Source organism: Protopterus annectens, chromosome 4.part1 (assembly GCF_019279795.1).
Source record: "Protopterus annectens isolate FY-2018-M chromosome 4.part1, PAN1.0, whole genome shotgun sequence".
NCBI classification, from domain to species: domain Eukaryota; kingdom Metazoa; phylum Chordata; order Ceratodontiformes; family Protopteridae; genus Protopterus; species Protopterus annectens.
In genome coordinates this window covers 488,462,400-488,483,426 of record NC_056734.1, presented here as the reverse complement: position 1 = coordinate 488,483,426, position 21,027 = coordinate 488,462,400, and the positions used below count along the sequence as shown (strand labels likewise).

Sequence of the window (21,027 nt, the reverse complement as noted above, 5' to 3'; positions counted from 1 at the left end):
TATTGTGATCTGTATATGTGCCTAAACTGTGATTATTTCCTCCATTTCCCATTTTAAGATTGAAATAGTCCACTGGAACATTTCATTAGGTGGTTAAAAATGATACCATATTTGGCAGAGGCTTCTTTGAGCTATTTCTTTCATTCTGTCCTGTGTTCCAAGTGAGGCTAGCGATATTGAAACTGAATACAACAATCAGGGAGACAGCAACGAGATTTAGCTGGAGACTGGTAAGTGCCTGTTATGGTTGTAACCTCTTGACCCCAACTGCGGACACCAGAGATGAATGAAAACATTAGGATGAAGAGTCTATTTTTATGGATAATGTTCATGGAGAACTATGCAGATACCTGTTAGAGGAATTGTGGGTCAAAAGAGCTGCAGTGACAGTGTTTGCTGAAACTAAACAGAAGTTTAGAGAGACCATACAGAAAGACAATCTGGGGCCTCAGTGACATTCTGACAAACTATTCAATACCATAGAATGGCAAGGTTAACTATCCTCAGACTATGCTAAGTAAGACACAAAAGTACTAACTACAACTAGGGGAAGTATTAGAAAAAGAAAGAACATTTTGAAGAACTTTTAATTGAGTAGATATGCCTTTTTATCAAGAGGCAGAGCTTTAAATCTGATGGGCGGGGTCCACTATGGCTGAAGTTACTGCCATGATCACGACTCCACAGTGGTAAGGCTGTAGGTGGATGATATTCAACCAAATATGCTGAATGCAGTGAATAGGGTTAATGTATATTTAGACCCCTTAGCAAAGAAAATTGGTGCAATAATCAAGAAATGTTAGCTTTATTTGCTGTTGATATTGTTTTTCTACTTTATAGGTCCAGAAAAAACATTGTAGTGTTTGGAAAATTGTTAGATGGTTTCATTCTTTTTGGCATAAAAAAACAAAAGCTGTAGCAGTTAACAATGCACTCATGTATGAACTGGTTCAACAATACCATACTTATGGAAACATGATAAACTTCACCTGTGTCCCTCTTGGAAAGGGGCAGTAGTTGTTGACCTAGTGCTACTTAATACCCTGATATTCTTGAGAAAAGGGGTTGTACTTGGCTAGGCTTGTAAGGTCCCTAGGGCCATTAGTCTAGTAACCTCCTATCATGCTATGATCCTATGTCCAAATAAAACTGGAGGACACTCCTCAGAATTCCCAAGAAAATCAGTGCCAGATGGCTTGGGGGGGTTCTGATCAACAGTTAACCTTAAAAGTCACAGACCATTGTCTTCTTTAGACAATCTAGATGAATGCTGCTGCTATTTTAAATGTATTTGTCCCTGTTAAGAATTACTGAGGACCCACTGCTTTTATCAGTGCTTCATCACTAGTATTTTTGATGCAACCTTGTCACTGGTGAGACTAAAGCAGAAGAAAATAATTTGCTCTCTCTCTCTCTCTCTCTCTCTATCTCTTTGATTAGTAAACATTTTTAATACTTGGAGCACCTCAGTACAAGAAGTGCATGGAGTGGTCTGTTTGGTCATTACATGGTTGGACTGAATGGACAGAAGTTGCTCTTTCAGCATTTTGGAACCTGTGGTAATGATCTGCTTTGAGCAAAGACTTCCTATTACAAATTGTTTGGATGCTTATGGACCTAAGGATAATGTGGCCAGTGAAATTAATTGATATAGTAGCAAAGTCAATTTGTTCCTTTAGGGTATCTTAAAGGTTATTGATTTTATAATATATATATATATATATATATATATATATATATATATATATATATATATATATGGATTCCATACACTAGATCGAAGGTTCACAACTTCGAAATAGTGTATGGAATGCACACTGCAGCGAAAGTGCACTTAATCGAAAGTGCACTTATGCGAAGTTCAGTACAACAAACAGGCGTTGTACTGAACTTCTGTGCAGTACTCACGGACCTTAGGTTTAGGGCAAGGGTCATGGTAAGAGGATAGCCCATAGGGCTATCCCCTTACCATGACCCATGCCCTAACCCTAAGGTCTGTGATGACTGCAGCGCAGTGAGGACATAGCAATGTCCTCCACTATGGTGCGATAATCACGAACCTTAGGGTTAGGGTATGGGTTAGGGTAAGGGGATAGCTTTACTAACTATCTCCTTACCCTAACTCATGCCCTAACCCTAAGGACCGTGAGTATAGCACCATAGTGGAGGACATGGCTTGTTTTTTGATGTCCTCCACTATGCTGCGGTACTTTCAGTGAAGTGCACTTTCGCGGAAGTTCACTTTCGCGTAAGTGAGGCTTCCTATTACAAGTTCAAAGTTGTGAACTTTCGTTCTTGTAACAGGAATCCATATATATATATATATATATATATATATATATATATATATATATATATATACACATATTGCTAAAATATTGACTTATGTTGGGGCAAATCTAAAATAATGATTTTTAAAACAATCTCAACAAGTTCCATAATATAAATTGACTTTGGATTATTTCCTAGTACTACACTGACGGCATATAATCTGCATTACAAATCCCTTATATCACATATTAACCTATGATAATTTTCTTTCCAAAGCAAATTAATTTACTTATAAATTTAGTTTGAACACTCTAATATAAATTAATCTATTTTAACATGAAGATATACCAACTGATTCAAAACTCTACTCAATGGTTCTAGTAAACCATTTATGCCTGAAACTGTAGATATTCATTGAACTATTTAAATTCATATGCAATTTAGGTAATGTATATAATATGGACACCTTTATATTGCTGATTAATCATTTCCATTTCCCAGTTTTTGCAATAAAATGTAAGTGGACCCCTTCAGCAAGAATATTCTGTAATTCTTCCCAGAAATGTATGGCCTTAAGCAAGTCATTTAACCAGATGGTGCTTGGGGCAACTGGGAATTTGAGCTAAGTTCCTCAATAGTCCCATTGACTGCAAGCTAGTAACTACCTAAGAACCTATGTAAGATCTTACTGCATTACCTCATAACACTTTTCCAAAATATCATTCTCTTTTATTTTTTATTATCGAATGTCACCACATTTGAAACCTTTTCAGAGGGTGTAATAAGTATCTGCTGCTCATTTTCAAGTTTTGTAAGTCTGTCAGTCTCCTTTCATTAAATCATATTTTATTCTCCGTTTACTACATTTATTACAGTTAGCCCACATCTTTTTAGGAACAACTTGATGGAAAACATCAATTCTTGCATTACCAAAGTGTTACTTTAAAGCCAGAAATTAAATTATATCCACCTCTAAATTCTTGTTCAAATGTAGCACCGGATTCATTAATGTGATTATTTACATATCATGAATCATATACAGAAAGATTCAATACATGATCCTCCATGTCAAAAGATAGTACTTTATTTCCATTTACTATATGCATCTCTTGATTACAAAAAAAAAAAAAAAAGATTTGAAATGTAACTTTCTAACAAATTTGAAAAATCCACCCGTTTGTGAAATGTCATCAGTACAAATTTCAATCCTTTACAGAAAAGAGTAATGCCATCTTTAAGTAAGTGTTCTGCTTGTTAAACAAACAATAACAAATGTCCCAAATGCATTACTAGTTTGCTGATAATTATTAATATAAGATATTAGATAATGAAATACATGATTATTACCATTTGTCCATAATTAATTAACTATGTCCATGTTGGTTACCTCTTTCTCTTCATCTGCCCCTCTGAGCACTGGAGAAGCTTCATGTAACACATCTGTGTTCAGGTTAGTTTCAAAAGTACCTCTGTGGTGTACTGGCCATAACTACTCCTGGACATGTTCGCTGTTGATGCACTGGATGTGCCAATATTCCTGGTTCTGCTTCAAAATGTACCATGTGAGTCAGTGGAACTAATGCGTTCTACTCCCTTTCTCCACTTTCTGAGGTCACATGACAGACAGAATGTGACACTGGCATTTTACTTTCCATGGAATGTGATCTTCTCTCAACTTGCTATTTAAAAATGTATTTTTAAACTGCTTAATGCCACTTTAAAAACTTTATTATTATTATTATTATTATTATTATTATCATTTTAACTAATTAACTCAGTTTCTTTGGTATCTAATTCTTCCAAGGTTTGTGCATTCACTTCATCAAATGAGGCCAGAGTTAATGCCTCAGACACTTTATCACATTGTTGCTTTATTGATGTGGTTATTTCACAGTTTTTCCTGATCCCTACCCATAAGAATTTGCAAACATGTATCTAGAGATGCATTAGTAAAGCCTCCAGGTAAACCACACCCTATGACTGGTGTGTTCTTATAAAGCAAAGTGCATTGACAGTGCTGGTGATTTCTTGGGGTTCACACACACCCACACATACACACATATACAGATTATTCACTGTGATCCTGAATTTGGAAGGTTTAGACCTTGTTGGAGTTTATTTGCGTGACCATAGTTCATATAGCAACAAACAGATTGATTTAGTGTGTTTATTTGTGCAGATTGTCCTTGTTACATGCATCTTCATTAATGGCCATTAACAGAAAATGTGCATGAGACAACACTGTGCTATATCAGCATGATACAACACGGTGCTATATCAGCATGATACAACACTGTGCTATATCAGCATGATACAACGTGCTATATCAGCATGATACAACACGGTGCTATATCAGCATGATACAACACTGTGCTATATCAGCATGATACAACACGGTGCTATATCAGCATGATACAACACGGTGCTATATCAGCATGATACAACACGGTGCTATATCAGCATGATACAACACGGTGCTATATCAGCATGATACAACACTGTGCTATATCAGGAAAAATATTAATAGGCAGTAGGTTCTCTTTCAGTGAACCACAAAAAGCCATTGCAAAATTAGGACTATACTATCAAGTCTACATCTGCAGGAAGATGTGATGACATACTTTTGACAACTACTACTACTTTCTTATCAGTGGTCATGTTCCTGATCTTCAGCCAGAAGAAAAAACAGCATCAGCATTCACTGGAAACATTACACTTTATCAGAAAGAAAAATGTACTTAAGTGAAATGAGTAATCGGGTTGTTTATTCTGACCATCTGCAAGCTGGAAGTGACTCTTAAAATGTTATTATCTTGAAAGTTTCTGGTGAATTCAAGAATCACTGGGATGTGAAATGAAGCAGTCACAGTGCAGTATAGTGATTGCATGGGAAAGTGAATAACCCTTTTAACTAGTATAGTGATTGCGTGGGAAAGTGAATAACCCTTTTAACTGTCCTACTACATGCAGGTATTAAAAATCATGTCTCAGAAGGTCTGACTTTTGTTTAAGTTTTTCATCTAAAGATGCTCTGTGAGACGAGGTAAAGCTATCACAATAAAAGTATGGAAATTGTAGGGACAGGCGAATAACTACTTTTATTGTCCTGAGAGCATGTAAATCTCAAAATACTCCATGGCAAAGTGACAATAAATGTGCTAGAATAGAAGAGATATGTAACTGTTGCTGATGAACCTTTTGTCAATTCCCATTCTGTAAGTCCCAAAACATCAACTCCTATTACATCATTAGACGCTATGTTAACACTGACATCACTGAAATTTGAGGCATGTGCAACTTTTCTCTTTACTCCAAGGCTCAGAGTTAGTATACACAGAGTCACAGGAAGGTCGAGTATATTCTCCTACATAGGCATGCAGAGGGGGCTAATCCAACTGCAAAAATTTTTTTTTTTTTTTTTGTTAAAGTTATTTATCCTGGTGATTAGCATTGTCATGTCTTTGTTTCTGAATTTGATGTTGTAGCAAACATTCAGTAAACTGACATGTATCCACAAATAGGGGATACACTAAGTATTGTTATTAAGCTGCTTTAGTATAAAAGAAGAATGTAATATTAATAAAGTGACACCAGTGTGCTGCATTTGTGGTTGCAGCCTAAAAGCGCTTGACTGTCTGAATTTGGTTCCCAGCTGAAGTAACTCTTGCCTTGAGGGGTGGGGTTTGGACTGGGACACTGGTTTCCGCCCACACAAAGATCTAAAGGTAGTTGAAGTAGTACTATTCATATTGCCCCCTAGGTATGCATGCAGCAAGCATGTGAGCATCCATGATGCATCCTGAAATGACCTGACAGGCTAAGCAGAATTGGTTCCTGCCTTATGTGCACTGTTTGCTGGGATAGGTTTTGCCTTCACATGACTCTGAAATGGATAAAGTAGGTACATAAAATTGGTGCATGGATGGAGTGCTAATAACAGTCTTCAAAATCATAATCATGCGTTAGTATGAATCTCTCTAAGTCAAGTTACATTTCGCTGATTATAAAACATTAGTAAAAACTACTAAAAAAAGAGAAGAAATACATTTATGAAGGGGGCAAGCTCATCTATGTTCCCATGTAAGAGACTTGGTGCCCATAAAACCATTTACTTATATACAATCCACAGTCATGCAATAGTCATATAACAGTAGGAATAGTGAGAAGCCGCATTGTGCATGCATTTTCACCTAACAGTGATGAAGAAAATGGCAAACATCTACCTGTTGAACTTGCTGTCATCTCTGTAGGAAAGCTGTTTAAAGAGAAATCACTGATGATGATGGCTATAATGTAATATGTCTCATGCCTGCATTAGTACACATGCACTCATATGTATATGCACACATACACACTGGGACCAAAGCTATATAGAAGTAGTTTATTTATTTAACATTTGTTTACAGGGAAAGTCCGACTTGAAACAAAGCCAATTTTCAGTGAAGGCCTGGGGAGAAAAGATCCAGATGTATGTCTTTGTAACATGGGAAGAAACCAAAGGAAACCCACATGAACGCAGGGAGGACATGCGACTACACACAGAAGGCACTCCAGCTGAGAATTGAACTGGACAACCTCTTGTTTTGAGGCGACAATGCTACCGCTGTGAGTACCGTTTCCAATTGTTCTGTTAAGTAAATTTAATGGAGTTTTATTCTTTCCCTGTCTGCATATATTTTTCTCTTTACTCTGATATGAACTGTTGAGTGCGAGTTCAGCAAAACATGGCATTGTTGCATCATTGCACTTTGGCATTCTGTTCTGAGGGTACTGAGAAAACATGGCAAGCAAATCCATCTGATATTGTTAAACAAGCCAGTTAAAATCATTTTTTCTGGAAAAAGGAAATTAATTAAAAATTTATGAGCAGTATTATTTTTCTCCTGAGATCCCAAATACAGTAAGGCTTTCTCCTGCAACTACCTCTTTACCCCAAAGTGGCTATTATGTCCACACTGGAATATAGCAACTGTGATGGTAGGCAGGGGCATATTATACTCCATACTGTCCTCAGTCATGTGTCAGCTGCTGGGGTTATGGTCTCACAATTTATAACACTGGAATCAAGTAGGCTGAAACATAAAGTATGCCCACAAATGAATCACTTAACTCACTAGTGCACACATGAAAATTCTTCTGATTCCTGTTCTAATGCAGGGTGCCTGGTCTCAACTCAAGAACATGCAGGAAATATGCATTATTGCCCTGGGCTATGGGCCTACACAGTCCATAACCAAGAACTAGTTTCATACTGAACACCCACTGATAAGGGTTTTGGGCATAGATTCCCAGACCATTTTCCCAATTCCTATTATTCTGGATTCAGTACCTTCCAGTGCTTATTACCCCACAGCATCTGCAGTTTGAATATGCTATTACATTCATTATATTCACACAGACACTGACCCCACCCCCCCCAATGCACACATACTTTCCAGGAAGACTGATAATATTTCACAGTACTACTGATTTGTCTATTTGCTCAGGGTAGATCATTGCCACCTCTCCAGCTTACCTTACTGCAGAGTTCCAGTCACTCTTCCACTTTTGAGAAATATGCCAAATGACTACAAAGACAAATTGCAAAATATATAGCAGAGCAGTCTAGCCAATCAGAAACAGATACCACTAGCTCATTATATTCTCATCAGTTAATACATGAGTGAATAAATAAATCAGTCATAAGCATTTAAAGTTCAATAAATACAACTATTTTACTTAAAAAAGAAATTGAACAAATTTATCAAAAGGTAAATATTTGAAGAAATATACAACTGCAGAGGGAAACAGAAAAATAACCAGTTTTAGAAGACAGGATGTTTAAAAAAGAATCTGTTTATCCAGATAAATACTACTTAGTTATATCTAACTGGAAATGTTTTTTGAGTTCTGGCTACACTATCTGACTCTTTAGCACCTAACAGGCAGAGACACGATACAGAAATTCATTGGTACTAATCCAGACTCAACAATGTCCTGGCAAAACTAACTGTAAAATCTGGCTACCAATTCAAAGTCTCTGAAGAGATGGGTTAATTCCATCTGCCGTCTGCCCCTGGAGGAATGTCTTGCAATGAGTCCATAAAGGGAGACACCATGCTTTCAAAGCCTTGTCCCATCAGTAAAACAATGCCCATAGTGCTTTCTGGAATCTTTTTCACCACGTAATATCTTGGAAAAACAGTTCTGTCCTGTTTTAGTGAGTTTATTTTTCTTTTTATAACAAACATTTTTCTTATTATAACTAACCATCCCCAGACAGGAACAAAATATGAAGGTAATTGCAGTTACCTACTCAATGTAGCAACTGCTCCCCCAAAAAAGAAATTTAAATTACTCATTAGAACTAAGGACAACAAAACAATTACATTTTCAGAGTTCTCTACACATCTGGTATATATTTTACTTGTTATGTATAGCTATTGTACTTCCTAGAAGAATACAGTTGCAAACACAGTTGGAAACCTTATACACATTTTATACATTGTACAGAAATCAAGTCTTACACATTGTTTCAGACACATACTCGTAGTTCACGTTCTACAGCCCTGCAACCTCATCTCTGAATAAAAGCAATTGTAGATTTTATGATGTTCATGTGAAAGTCACATATTTATTACAGTATTACCAAAAAGTGGCAGATTTATACACAAACATCAATGTAACCCTTTATGTAAGGCAGAGTTTTATGATTTTCGCAGTTTATGGTTTTGCAGTGAGAGCAATACTGGTCCTAAACAACCATGTCTGTAGGAGTAGATTCAATGTCCAGATCATTCAGTGCCTATTTAGAATATGAATGCAGAATGTGTCATTTATACCAAGCTTCAACAACAAGGTATCGGTGTTGCCCACTACATCCTTTATAAGGCCCCCTGCATTATTGTAAGAATGAGAAGGATTCTCATGTGTACATTAAACATTCTTCTATGGTATCAGCTACTGGCACAAGTGTTGCACTTACAGAAGTGGACAGGACCCATCATTTAGCACAGTGGCTGTGGCCTGTTGTCTGACACTGATTATTAAGGTTTACAGTGCCATATGTACCGAGTTCTGTTACAGTTATTGGAACTGCGAGTCAGAATATACATAACATATGAACACAGTCCTGTGTAAACTGATGAGTGGTTCCAGTGAGTATGACTCAGCTCATAGACACACACAAACACATAAACACACACAACAAAACATATGTGCAGGTACACACACACACACACACACACACACACACACACACACACACACACACGCAGATGTGCATGCACACTCAGTCTTTCTCTCTGTTTATCTCTCTCTCTAACACACTCACACACACTCACATATGCTAATACACTCTCTCTCACAAACACACACACAAACACACACACGCAGATGTGCATGCATGCACACTCAGTCTTTCTCTCTGTTTATCTCTCTCTCTAACACACTCACACACACACTCACATATGCTAATACACTCTCTCTCACATACACACACACACACACACCCTTCTGTCTTCTTTGTATACATTATAGCCAATTTTATTTGTTTTTTCAGTGGTCAGGCAGAAGGAATTCAGTACCTAAAACCCACTGTTTCCACACAGTAGCTGAGATGCATCATGTTGCTTAGCTACTCATAAGTTCATAGACATGTACTAGACATGAGGTCTAGCAGACTAATTAAGAACATAGCACAATTTATCAAATATCCCAGAGCACTGCCTGGTTAAGTGATTTACTCAGAGTAACTCAGCAGGCAAATAGAGAATGAAAAAATCAAACCCTATGCTATGGGAAGCAACTTGTTAACAGCATCTTGAAATTCTGACTGATAGCACCTGCATGATTCTATTGAAACTGTGCAAGATCATATGCTTTGGTTGCTCTTTGCCTCAAAATGCAAACTACCACCCAATTTGCAGCAATGGATAATCTAGTACAGCTCCAAGTATACCCTAGAGACAACCTTCACCTTCAAATGCCTCAGTGTTTAGTTAAGTGAAAGCCTAGACTTCCACACACATGTCATAAAAACAAAGCCAACAATAAGCTCACTACTATTTTGGGCCTGAAAGAACCTCCCACTACCTATCCCACAAAAGAAGGGCAGCTATTGGGAAGGGAGTACTCCTAGTCCAAGTCAGATATGCATGCCAGCTCTCCACAGCTATATCCTCCAAAAATGTGAAAGCCCTTCACACAATAACTAATAATATTTGCAGACCCATCTCTGTTGCACCCAAATGAGAGCATCACTGCTCCATACTAGAAAAGGCCCACTGGCTTCACACCAAGAAGCTCCCTGCTTGTGGCATTTCTAATGTATAAACTCAACCAAAACACCTTTTCTGTTTTGCAAGCAGACTTACTAAGAAGTACACTTACTGCAACCTAAGATGGATCTCTCAAGAAACTCCCTTACACTGCCAACCACCCCGTTTCTAGTTTAGCCCCCTAAATCTATGTGCCCCTGCCTACAACTGTATGGGAAGTCAGCACCTTCAGTGAATTCCTTAAGAAGCTGAAATGACATCTGTTTCAACAAGCCAAGTGCAAATGTTTCCTTTCAGGTAATATTACATAATTTATCAATAACTGCTTTAAAACTGACTACCTTAGACATTGCATACTTTAAATGGATGTCATTGTTATTAAGTGAACAACTTTCTCCAATCAATGTGTCCTACAATACCTTAAAGTTCTTGACGTGGTCATTTGTGCATATTTTCTGTATACAATAGTTGCTTACTGAACAATTATTTCACTTTCGCTGCTTGCTGTTATGATACCTTAAACATCTTTCAGTGTGTATTTTGAGTATTAACATCTGTATCTCACTATTTCACGTTTCACTATATGCTTCTTTTTTCAACGATTCTTATGGGTTGAACCTGAAAATGGTCCGTCAGAATCTGTGCTCTATGCAGTGAAGAAATGGGCATAGATAAATAAATGTCTGCATATATCTTCAAATGTTTGGATACAACACATTTCTTGCTAATGAAGCAGGACTCCTGTAGACATTTACATTGCCTTTCTCTTTATATACTTATTCAGCTTGTCACAAAAACCCATCTCTCATGCATGCTTCCTATGGTCTGAGTTCAGGATATGTGTGACTCATGCCACACAACTGAATAGTGTGACAGCTGTAGTGATGTGGATTAGTAACCTCTGAAATCATCCACCCTCATGACTTACAAGTATAGATTACAAAGTACATTTGCTCCCTGTCATACCATTCTGTAAAACTTCTTTACATATGATGTGGTATCTTCCACTGGTCACTAGCAGATGTTAATTATATCTCATTTATTCTAGAACCCTTTACCCAGGAGAAAACTTTATACTCCTTCCTTTTCCATGTACTCTTTATTTCCAAGATTGATTGCCCAGAGGTATGCACAGGATTTTTACTTTCATGCCAATGAACAGGCTTCTAGTGTTTGAAACAGCTTTTAGACAGTGAGTAGATGTATTATTATTCCCTTGGACTGTTAGTGGAGATCTGCAAATGTTTATAACTTCTATTTACAAACAAAGCTTCAAAAGTGAGGCATAAGGGCACAGTATAGTAAGGTTATGATGTTATGTTAGCTCCAGGCTTCCTTGACAGAGCTGTCTTTATTTAGTTTATTTCTGATAAATGAATTTACTGTAGAAGCCTACCACAGCTGCAGAAATGTCCTAATCACTTCGAAATCTTAAAGATAAGCTATCCGGCAGACAAACAGTGCAGGCAGTTTAGAAACACTGTTTAAAGAGATGAAAGCATTTTCTACATAAATTGTTCTATCCCTTATCATCTAATGAGGGAACCATGGTTAATCATCTAGCTAACTATATTTATCAAAGCAATTTTTTTTTCATCTATTATAACTTTTAACAGAGGCAGAGATGAGTACAATTTTGGAATTATGGGTGCAGCAGGGATTTTGAACCCCCTCCCACACACACACACACACACACACACACACACAAACACACGCACACATGTATTGACCTTCCATAGTATGCCAACATTCCTGCATCCCTTCTGTGTATTCTTGCACAATTTGCTCTTCCCCCAAAGAGCACAGTGAGGGGAGCCATTCTAACAGGATTCCAAATTTCATGCTAGACTTCTCTGCTATATTTTTTACATGGTTCTACACAAAATGGTGCCACTCTGCAATAATTCTTCCTTCAGTGTAATGCTACACTTGATATTAAGAGCTCTAGTGTGAACACATTTTTGGTAGTTTTTTGAGAGGCTTCTCAATGTATACTGTAGATCACACTTTCAAATTTCTGTTACTTTCATTTACTAGCCTAGAAAAAGTAATTTTTTTTAACATTCATAAAAGAAAATTCACAGCTATGACACTAAGTGAGCAGGAGAGGGACTAGAAGCTTATATAAAAGAAAATAGCTTTTTATAGCAGCTTGTAGCTAATAAAAATCAAAGGGTGACAAAATACAGTAACAATTGTATCCCTTATGAGACCAAATGAACATAAGAATTCTCATACTTTACTTGACGATGTAGTGACTTCTTGTGTATATATTGTGTGTGTATATATATATATATATATATATATATATATATATATATATATATATATGTCTCTACTTCATTTTGTTGACACAACTCAAATGACTGACACTCATTTGGTCAACAGCTCATTTGATTTAACAAACATTCTAGGGGGCTTGCACACCCCACACCACCTATGGGGGGGGCTACCCCCTACCCCCCTAATATATATAACAAACTTAGTGGGGGACAGGGGAAAGGGGGGGGGGCAAATTTGTTTTGCCTTGAATACTTTTTGTCGACCAAATGAGCTGTCGATGAATGAGTGTCGGTTCATTTGAGTTGTCGACAAATATAGTACCCATATATATATATATATATATGTGTGTGTGTGTGTGTGTGTGTGTGTGTGTGTATAATTTTCTCGGAACGAGATTGTTGTCTGTTTTCTTTAGATAGGTATTTGTATTGTTTATTTGTGTTTTTGAGTTACCGTATTGTTGTTATTATTTGAAAAAGAAAATTGAAATAAAGAGATTTTGGAGAGAAAAAAAGAAACTCAAAAAAGCCTAGATTCAAGGTACTGTAGTTCCAAGTAATGTCATGTCACTCAAGGAAAAATACAGATAAAACATTATGTTGTTCAACATTATAGAAAAAACTGTCCTGAAAATAAAATCATATCAGAAAGGCTGTTTCTACCACACCATTCTGTGGAAGAGCAAATAAAATAATAAGTACGTACATAGTTGCAGGGGTACTAACTTAGCACCATTCAGATGATCAAAATATATTAAAAAATGCCCAGATAAACAATCTGCAAATTAAAATGCCCTATGTTACACTAACAGAAAATATGAAAAGCATGGAGGTTTATTTTGAAGGTATGTATTAATGGGATTTTGAGTTTCAATACGTACATTTATACTTTATCAATAAAGCATGAAAACATCTCAGTTAAAGAAAAATGCGACAACAAATGTAAAACAAATTGTCACCTGCTGCACTATACAATGTGTATCGCTTGTCTTTGTGTAGCACTGATGAACCAACCACGATACAGAAACACTCTTATCTGTACAGCAAAACACTGACTGTGGGGTCAGAAAAACTGTTTTACTGCTGGGTATATACAATGTGCTAAGTCTGTTTCCTAAATTGTAAGATTGTTTGGCATGAGACCGGTGACACTAAGGATGAAAAGAGTGATCTAACTGAAAACGTTAAATATGTACTCCAGACATGATGAAAAATGTAAATGGGATGCAAGAGAAAATACTGTTTTCATCATGGGATTGAGTTGCCTGCTCTCATTTAGAATTTATTCAGAGCATTTTCATGTGAAAAACTGATCTACTTAATTAAGTCAAGCACAAAGTGCGGGACATGGTACTGATCACTAATACTCTAGTATAAGTTATATGTATTATAATTGCTGAGAAGAATGCCAGGCAGCTCTCACAGGACTAAGAGATGATACAAGGATTATTATTATAAGCAGAAGGTGGTTATGTTGAATTCATTATAGGACTATATTAACAGGGCATTGCAGAATACAGAGTGTGTGTGTGTGTGTGTGTGTGTGTGTGTGTGTGTGTGTGTGTGTGTGTGTGTGTGTGTGTGTGTGTGTGTGTGTGTGTGTGTGTGTGTGTGTGTGTGTGTGTGTGTGTGTGTGTGTGTATGCGTGCATGCACACGTGTGTGTGTGTGTGTGTGTGTGTGTGCGTGTGTGTGTGTGTGTGTGAGTATGTGCATGCGTGTATGCGTGCATGCACACATGTGTGTGTGTGTGTGTGTGTGTGTGTGTGTGTGTGTGTGTGTGTGTGTGTGTGTGTGTGTGTACAGTATTACACAGATCTGAAAAACTTACACTGTACCTTGGCATAAAAAAGGGAGCACTTACCTCTGCGCTATGTAAAAGCCATCGGAACATAACACATGGAATATCATAATGTGGACCAATCATCTGTCTGTGATATGTAATCTGGCAAATATTTGGCTAGGTTAATATTTTAGGAGTACACATATTTCAGTGAGCAGACAGGATCGACATGTGCCCATAACAGATATCTACAGCATACACAACAGTGTATATTGTTATAACACTATGTCTGCTATAGGCAAGTGTTATGGTACAGCCCTCCATGATTGCTCGCTTCTCCTCAGTCACAGCCCTGTTTCTGTCTCCTGTACCGTTACTGCAGAGTAGGACATATTTGAATATTATAGTAATGAAGGCAATTGGTGCTGTAGAAGCTTCCATTGGTCGAAGCTCAGTTACATCATAGTGTGGACAGAGTACAGTATGCCTTTTGAAGAAGGCTCAGATGCAGCACACAGCAGTTCTAAGTACTTAAGTATCAGATTAGGCAGATGTTGCCAATTAGCCATGTGCTGCTGAACTATTGTGGCATTTGCTTTTGTTTTGTAGTACAGCTGGTTGGCAATTGTACTCCCATAACTGTCATGCTCATTTATAGACTAAACTATGTAATTTCTTCATGTATGTACTGCATAGTTTGTTCAGGACTTCATTTGTATATATTCTCAATAGCTGGACATTTCCAGGCACACAGGATATGCAGATCTTCAGTGCTATAAACAGACTTTGGAGAAGGTGCAGGGCCCGGGTTTTACCACATGCTAGTGCTATTTAACAGCAGCCTGCACGTCTGAACATTGTAACAGTCTGTGTTAACTGCAGAGCGATTTCATTTCTTTATCTCTAGTAATAACACATTGTCATGCTTGTACTTTACAAAAAAATATTTTCTGGGTCGGTGCCAGCAGATTAAAATACTTGTTCTCTACAAGCTCTTCTAAGAAATCATTCACGCATTGCAAGAATCAGCTTTTTTCCAGGATATACTGCAGCTGAATCTTCACACCTCAGAGTTAATACTGATAAGGTATTCACTGGCTATACAGATATAATTATTTTATGTGAGAACCATCAAATCAGGCATGGCATGAATTTTTTTCTCGTTTAGTGTAGCTCCAGGATACTTGATTTATTTCTGTCTAGTAGCAATAATGTAATTAAGCCTTGCTTGTATTTGATGTTAAATTGCTTAATGTGACATTAACTACCCTTACATTTCTGGTGCTTTTTAAGACTTATCTCTGTGTTAGCCTTACAGACCTAATGAGTAGGGCAGTTCAGAAGCTTTGTCCTGACATTTTTGTCAGAACAGAACTGCATCCACACTTATTTTTTTACTTAACACCTGCTGTTTTTCATACCTTTCCAAGAGATGAGGCTGATTTACACAGCCAGGTCTCTGGCACTGCAGACAGATGCATCACAGGTGTCACAGTGCATTGCAGGCAGATGCATCACAGGTGTCGCAGTGCATTGCAGACAGAGGCATCACAGGTGAAACAGCGCATTGCAGACAGCTGCATCACAGGTGTTGCAGTGCATTACAGACAGATGTATCACAGGTGTTGCAGTGCATTTCAAACAGATGCATCACATGTGTTGCAGTGCATTGCAGACAGATGCATCATAGGTGTCGCAGTTCATTGTAGACAGATGCATCACAGGTGTCATAGCACATTGGCTGTATACACTGGAGTCTAAAAAATGGGCACAGCAGCACAAAGATACTTGAGTTGAAGTTCCCTCTTCTCCCAGTTCCACAAAGAACAAATCTGTGCTAGAGATAGAACTGTAATTATAGCAACCTATCCAGTTCATCCTTGGGATGGGAATGTGTGCCTGCTTGGTGGTGCTAAATGAAGGATGTTGAGTATTGCTTTTTTGTTTTGTTTTGTTTTTGTATTTTGCTTTAATTTGCATTCATTTGCATCATGACGATTAACATTGCTGACTTTGTTTTTTCTTGTCATTATGTACTGTTGCATAAATCATAAGAGACCTAGTGTGTACAACTCCAAAAGTGGAATGTTGTACCCAGCCAAGAGAATTTTTACAAGTTTGCATGGATCTGGCAAAGAAAATTATAAACATTCATTAGGACAGTACAGCATATATTTATAGACATGTGAAAGAACAGATTCCTCTGAGTCACCAGTGAGACCGGTTTTAAATAAGTAGCCAAGTTCAATCTTCTTTGAAATTTAAGTTAAAAATTCAGTCAGGGTGACAAGAGTTCAGGAGCAAACGGATCAGACACAGATATTAAAATATTCTCATTCATGTTGTTTGCAAACAAATTAATAGAATAGATCACTAACAAAGTGCTCAATTTTTGGCAACTAATCCAAAATAATTAATAATACATATATGAATGTAAGACTCCTTCAAAGAGAAAGAAAAATGAATTACAGGTATATTTATATACTACTTATATGCACAATAAAATACAGTATTACGTACTAAATCCTTTAGTGATAGTACACATTTACTGAAAAGCTTTTTAGCCCCTGACGAGACATATGCATTCTTAAGGATATTATTGTGTTTTATTCACTTCAAAGAATAAATGACATTATAAAAAAGACAATCCATAACTTATTAAGCATAAAAAATGTCCATCTTAATTTGTTTTTGTTGATAATACATTAATACATAAGACTGAAAAGGTAATTTATTCATGTTCTTATTTTTTAAGCTCCAATATTATTAAAAAACTGAAGCAATATTAAGAAAGGCTAGCTAGTCACATACTCACCAAATATTAAGGAATCCATTAATAAATTCTGACTAAGTAATCAATACACACACACACACACACACACACACATATATATATATATATATATATATATATATATATATATATATATCTTGAATTTAAAAAAGTTATTTTCTATTTATTGCTTTTATTTCTTTGTTATTTTATAAAAACACATCCTTTAGTTTACACTATGTCACTCTAAGCCATTATCTTACTTTCCCTAGTAAATGATGGATGAAGAAATTAGAACATTCAAATTAAGAAAGTTTTATCATCATAATATATATATATATATATATATATATATATATATATATTTTTTTTTTTTTTTTTAAAGTTGTTTTCCAATGTTTATTGCTTTTGTTTCTTTGTTACTTTACATTATTATAAAAAAACACATCCTGTAGTTTTACAGTATGTCACTCGAAGCCATAATATTACTTTCCCTAGTAAACAATGGCTGACTAAACTACAACATTCCAATTAAGAAAGTTTTACCCTCATCATAATATATATTTCAGGTCAGAAATGATCAGTTTCCTATGGGTTACACAACTTTAGAATATTATCACAAAATTCATTTTAATTAGCATTTACCATAAATAATATTTGTTAAATAAGCCAAATGTTATCCTGATGTATAAACTATAGCCTGTTACAAAACTAATGCTTTAGTTAGATTGATGTTAACAAAATTAAAAGTGTTCTGCATAAATATTTATTTAGCCATAAATGACTGTGAGTAAAACTTCATATTTAATCTGGAAGCTTTCTTTATTTTAAAGATTAAAAATAAGATTACAAGATGAAAATAAACTGCATAATAATAGTCATCAAAAGTTCATTTAGATTTTAAAGTGCAAAAATAAAAATTCATCTAATATGAAAAAATAAGTCAGGCAAGTACTGTTTGCTTACTTGTTCTTGAAGTCTGCCAACAGCAATAAAGGAATTCAGCACATCTCTCAGTGTATAGTTTCTCAGATGAGCCTATGCTGGAACTCTGAGGCTTGCCTCACATTTTAAAGCCTTGTGATGATTCAGCAAACACAGCTTAATGAATCACATTTGCTGCTGTCTGACCCCAACGTGTTTTCTTGCACTTAAATTCATTCCCGTAAAAACAGGCTTCTGAAGCAATGTGTACTTCTGACACTGTGGCTTTCCATGTTTGTGAAGCATAGGAATAACATAAAGACCAAGAGAAAAAAACAAGCAAGCAGTAAGCAAGTAAAAAAACCTACAAGCACAGTGTATTGCAGATAAATAAGTACCCAGATCTTACAGTTGCATCAGCATTTGTTTTGCCTAATTTCTTCCAACATTTAATGTGCATTGAAAGTTACAAGAATAGTTTGTCTTGGAATAGAAAGGTATTCCAAGAAATGAAACAATAAATTTTAGTGCAATTCTGGCATTCTTTGTGATGTTATTATACATGTAATTAAACTACTGCAATGGCAAAAATGCAGAATTGTTAAGTGGCAGAGGTACATTACTAAAACATCATGTTCGAATATTTTCATTCTTACTCTTATTGAAAATGATAATGAAATCCATGTGTTGCTTAATTAAAGAGTACACCCTTCTGCACGTCTGCACATAACTGCTGCAGATCACTTATCCCAAAGACTGTCGCTGGGATTCATGAGCAATCATGTAGGCTTCGAGCAAAGCCTACACGATGTTCACATCTTAGCACAATGAGCAGCAGTGTTTATTGCATATGCATGCTGCACATCGCTCTTACACATATACAAGCGCATTTCTGTGGCCAGCCAGTAAACCATGATGAGCAACATGAGCACACACAGTAAGCAAACAGGCTTGCCTATTGGGAAACCTGCTAAGCATGCTCGTAAGGACAGTTCAAATGAGGTACATAAGGCAAATAATACAAGCTGTACACAGCCAGTGAAAGTGTACTGTGCCCATAAATGAAGCATATGAATACAAAAGTAAGTAAGAGGGATGTGAAACGGCAAGGACAACAACAATACATGGATTACCAGACAGGAAAAGTATACTGAGGACAATGTGCACAGAAATCAAACAGATGAATATAGAAAGATGTCAGAGGAGTCTAGTCTAGTGCGATGATTGATGTGAAGGTGCTTATGTCAGAAAAACAACTGTGTAATAAATAAAATTTTGCAATATGTATTTCAGAATAAATAATGGTGGTCACTATTCCTGAGTAAATGTAAGTAAATAAAAGCAGACATAGGTTCATAGGTTCATAGGTTCATGCTAGGCTATCTGCCCTAGGGCATTTATAACCCTAGCCAGAGTGTGTGTGGCTTTCGCCACCCCTTGGAATGAGAATACTATGCCCATTTAGGGTTTAGTTTACTGTGCCTCTGTCTAGTAGTGACACAGAGATGACCCCCGGGGTAAACCTACGATCTCCCATCCACTCGTCAAGATTTCTCTTGAAGAGAGTCAGTGAGGGGCTCTGCCTAACATGGACTGGGATTCTGTTCCAGAGTGTAGGGAGCCTCTGAGTTATGAATCTGTTCCTCCAGCATATCCTATTTATTTCTGTGATGAGGTTCAAATCTCTCGCTCTTGTGGCTCTGGTGGATTTGGATTTTTTGAGGTGGAGCATGTCCATTAATTCCGGATTGGACATGACCTTGTACGTCAGGCATAGATCGCCTCTGAGTAGGCGGTATGCGACTGAATAAAGCTGGAGTTTCTTCAGCCGGGCAGCATATGACATATGTTTGAGACCCTTGATCCTCTTGGTGAGGTACTTTTGGGGTCTTTCTAACTGCTGCAGGTGTCGGGTAAGGTACATCCCAAATGGGGCATTGTACTCAATTATGGGCCTGATAAGGGAAGAGTATAGTGGCACAATGACCTCTCTTGATCTAGATGCGAATCCTTTCATGATAAGATGGGTAATATAGAAGGTCTTCCTAACCACCTTGGCAATGTGAGTGTCAAATGAGAGATTACTGTCAACTTGGGTCCCTAGGTCCCTGATTTCTACTTCCATACTTAATGGATTACCACCTATGTGGTAATTTGTGGGTACTTTGTTTTTCTGAAAGGGTATGACTATACATTTTTTGGCGTTCAGTTTAAGGCCATGGCTCTGGCACCAGTTATCCGTTTCTATGAGGCCTTTCTGAAGGATGCTTGTGTCCGCTAGAGTATCAGTTATGGTGCCCAGTTTGCAGTAATCTGCGAACTTTGTCAGCCACAATCCTCCTATGTTTGCTTGCACCTTGGAAAAATAAATGCCGAACAAGAGGGGTCCCAAGACTGAGCCTTGTGGGACACCGCTTGTGACTGGCTTAGAGTCTGACATGACTTCAGCAATTCTAACCTTGTGGGTTCTGTCCTTGAGCCAGTTTGCAACCCATCTTATGACATATGGGTTTACATTTAAGCTGGTGAGCTTGTCTATGATGCCCGAGTGGGGTATTGTGTTGAAGACTTTTGCAAGATCAAGGTAGGCTGTGTGAACTGCCTTACCCTCATCAATGGCCTTAGTGACTGTTTCAAAAAAGTTGACCAGGTTCAAAGGCAGGATCTGCCCTTGACAAAGCCGAATTGGGTAGGATCCAGTGTCTGTAGGTCCCCAATGTCTTTGTTTATGAGTTCC

At 37.1% G+C, this 21,027-nt stretch overlaps 1 protein-coding gene across 1 annotated transcript in view; it reads right to left on the bottom strand.

Annotated features, from left to right (window-relative positions):
• LOC122800933 (leucine-rich repeat-containing protein 15-like) overlaps nucleotides 1–18,441 on the bottom strand; it is a 119,043-nt gene extending 100,602 nt beyond the window's left edge. Inside the window, exon 1 of the mRNA XM_044070298.1 lies at nucleotides 18,333–18,441. The gene's annotated coding sequence lies outside the window, so the exon portion shown is untranslated. The remainder of the gene's footprint in view (nucleotides 1–18,332) is intronic.
• Between the last annotated feature and the right edge of the window lie 2,586 nt (nucleotides 18,442–21,027).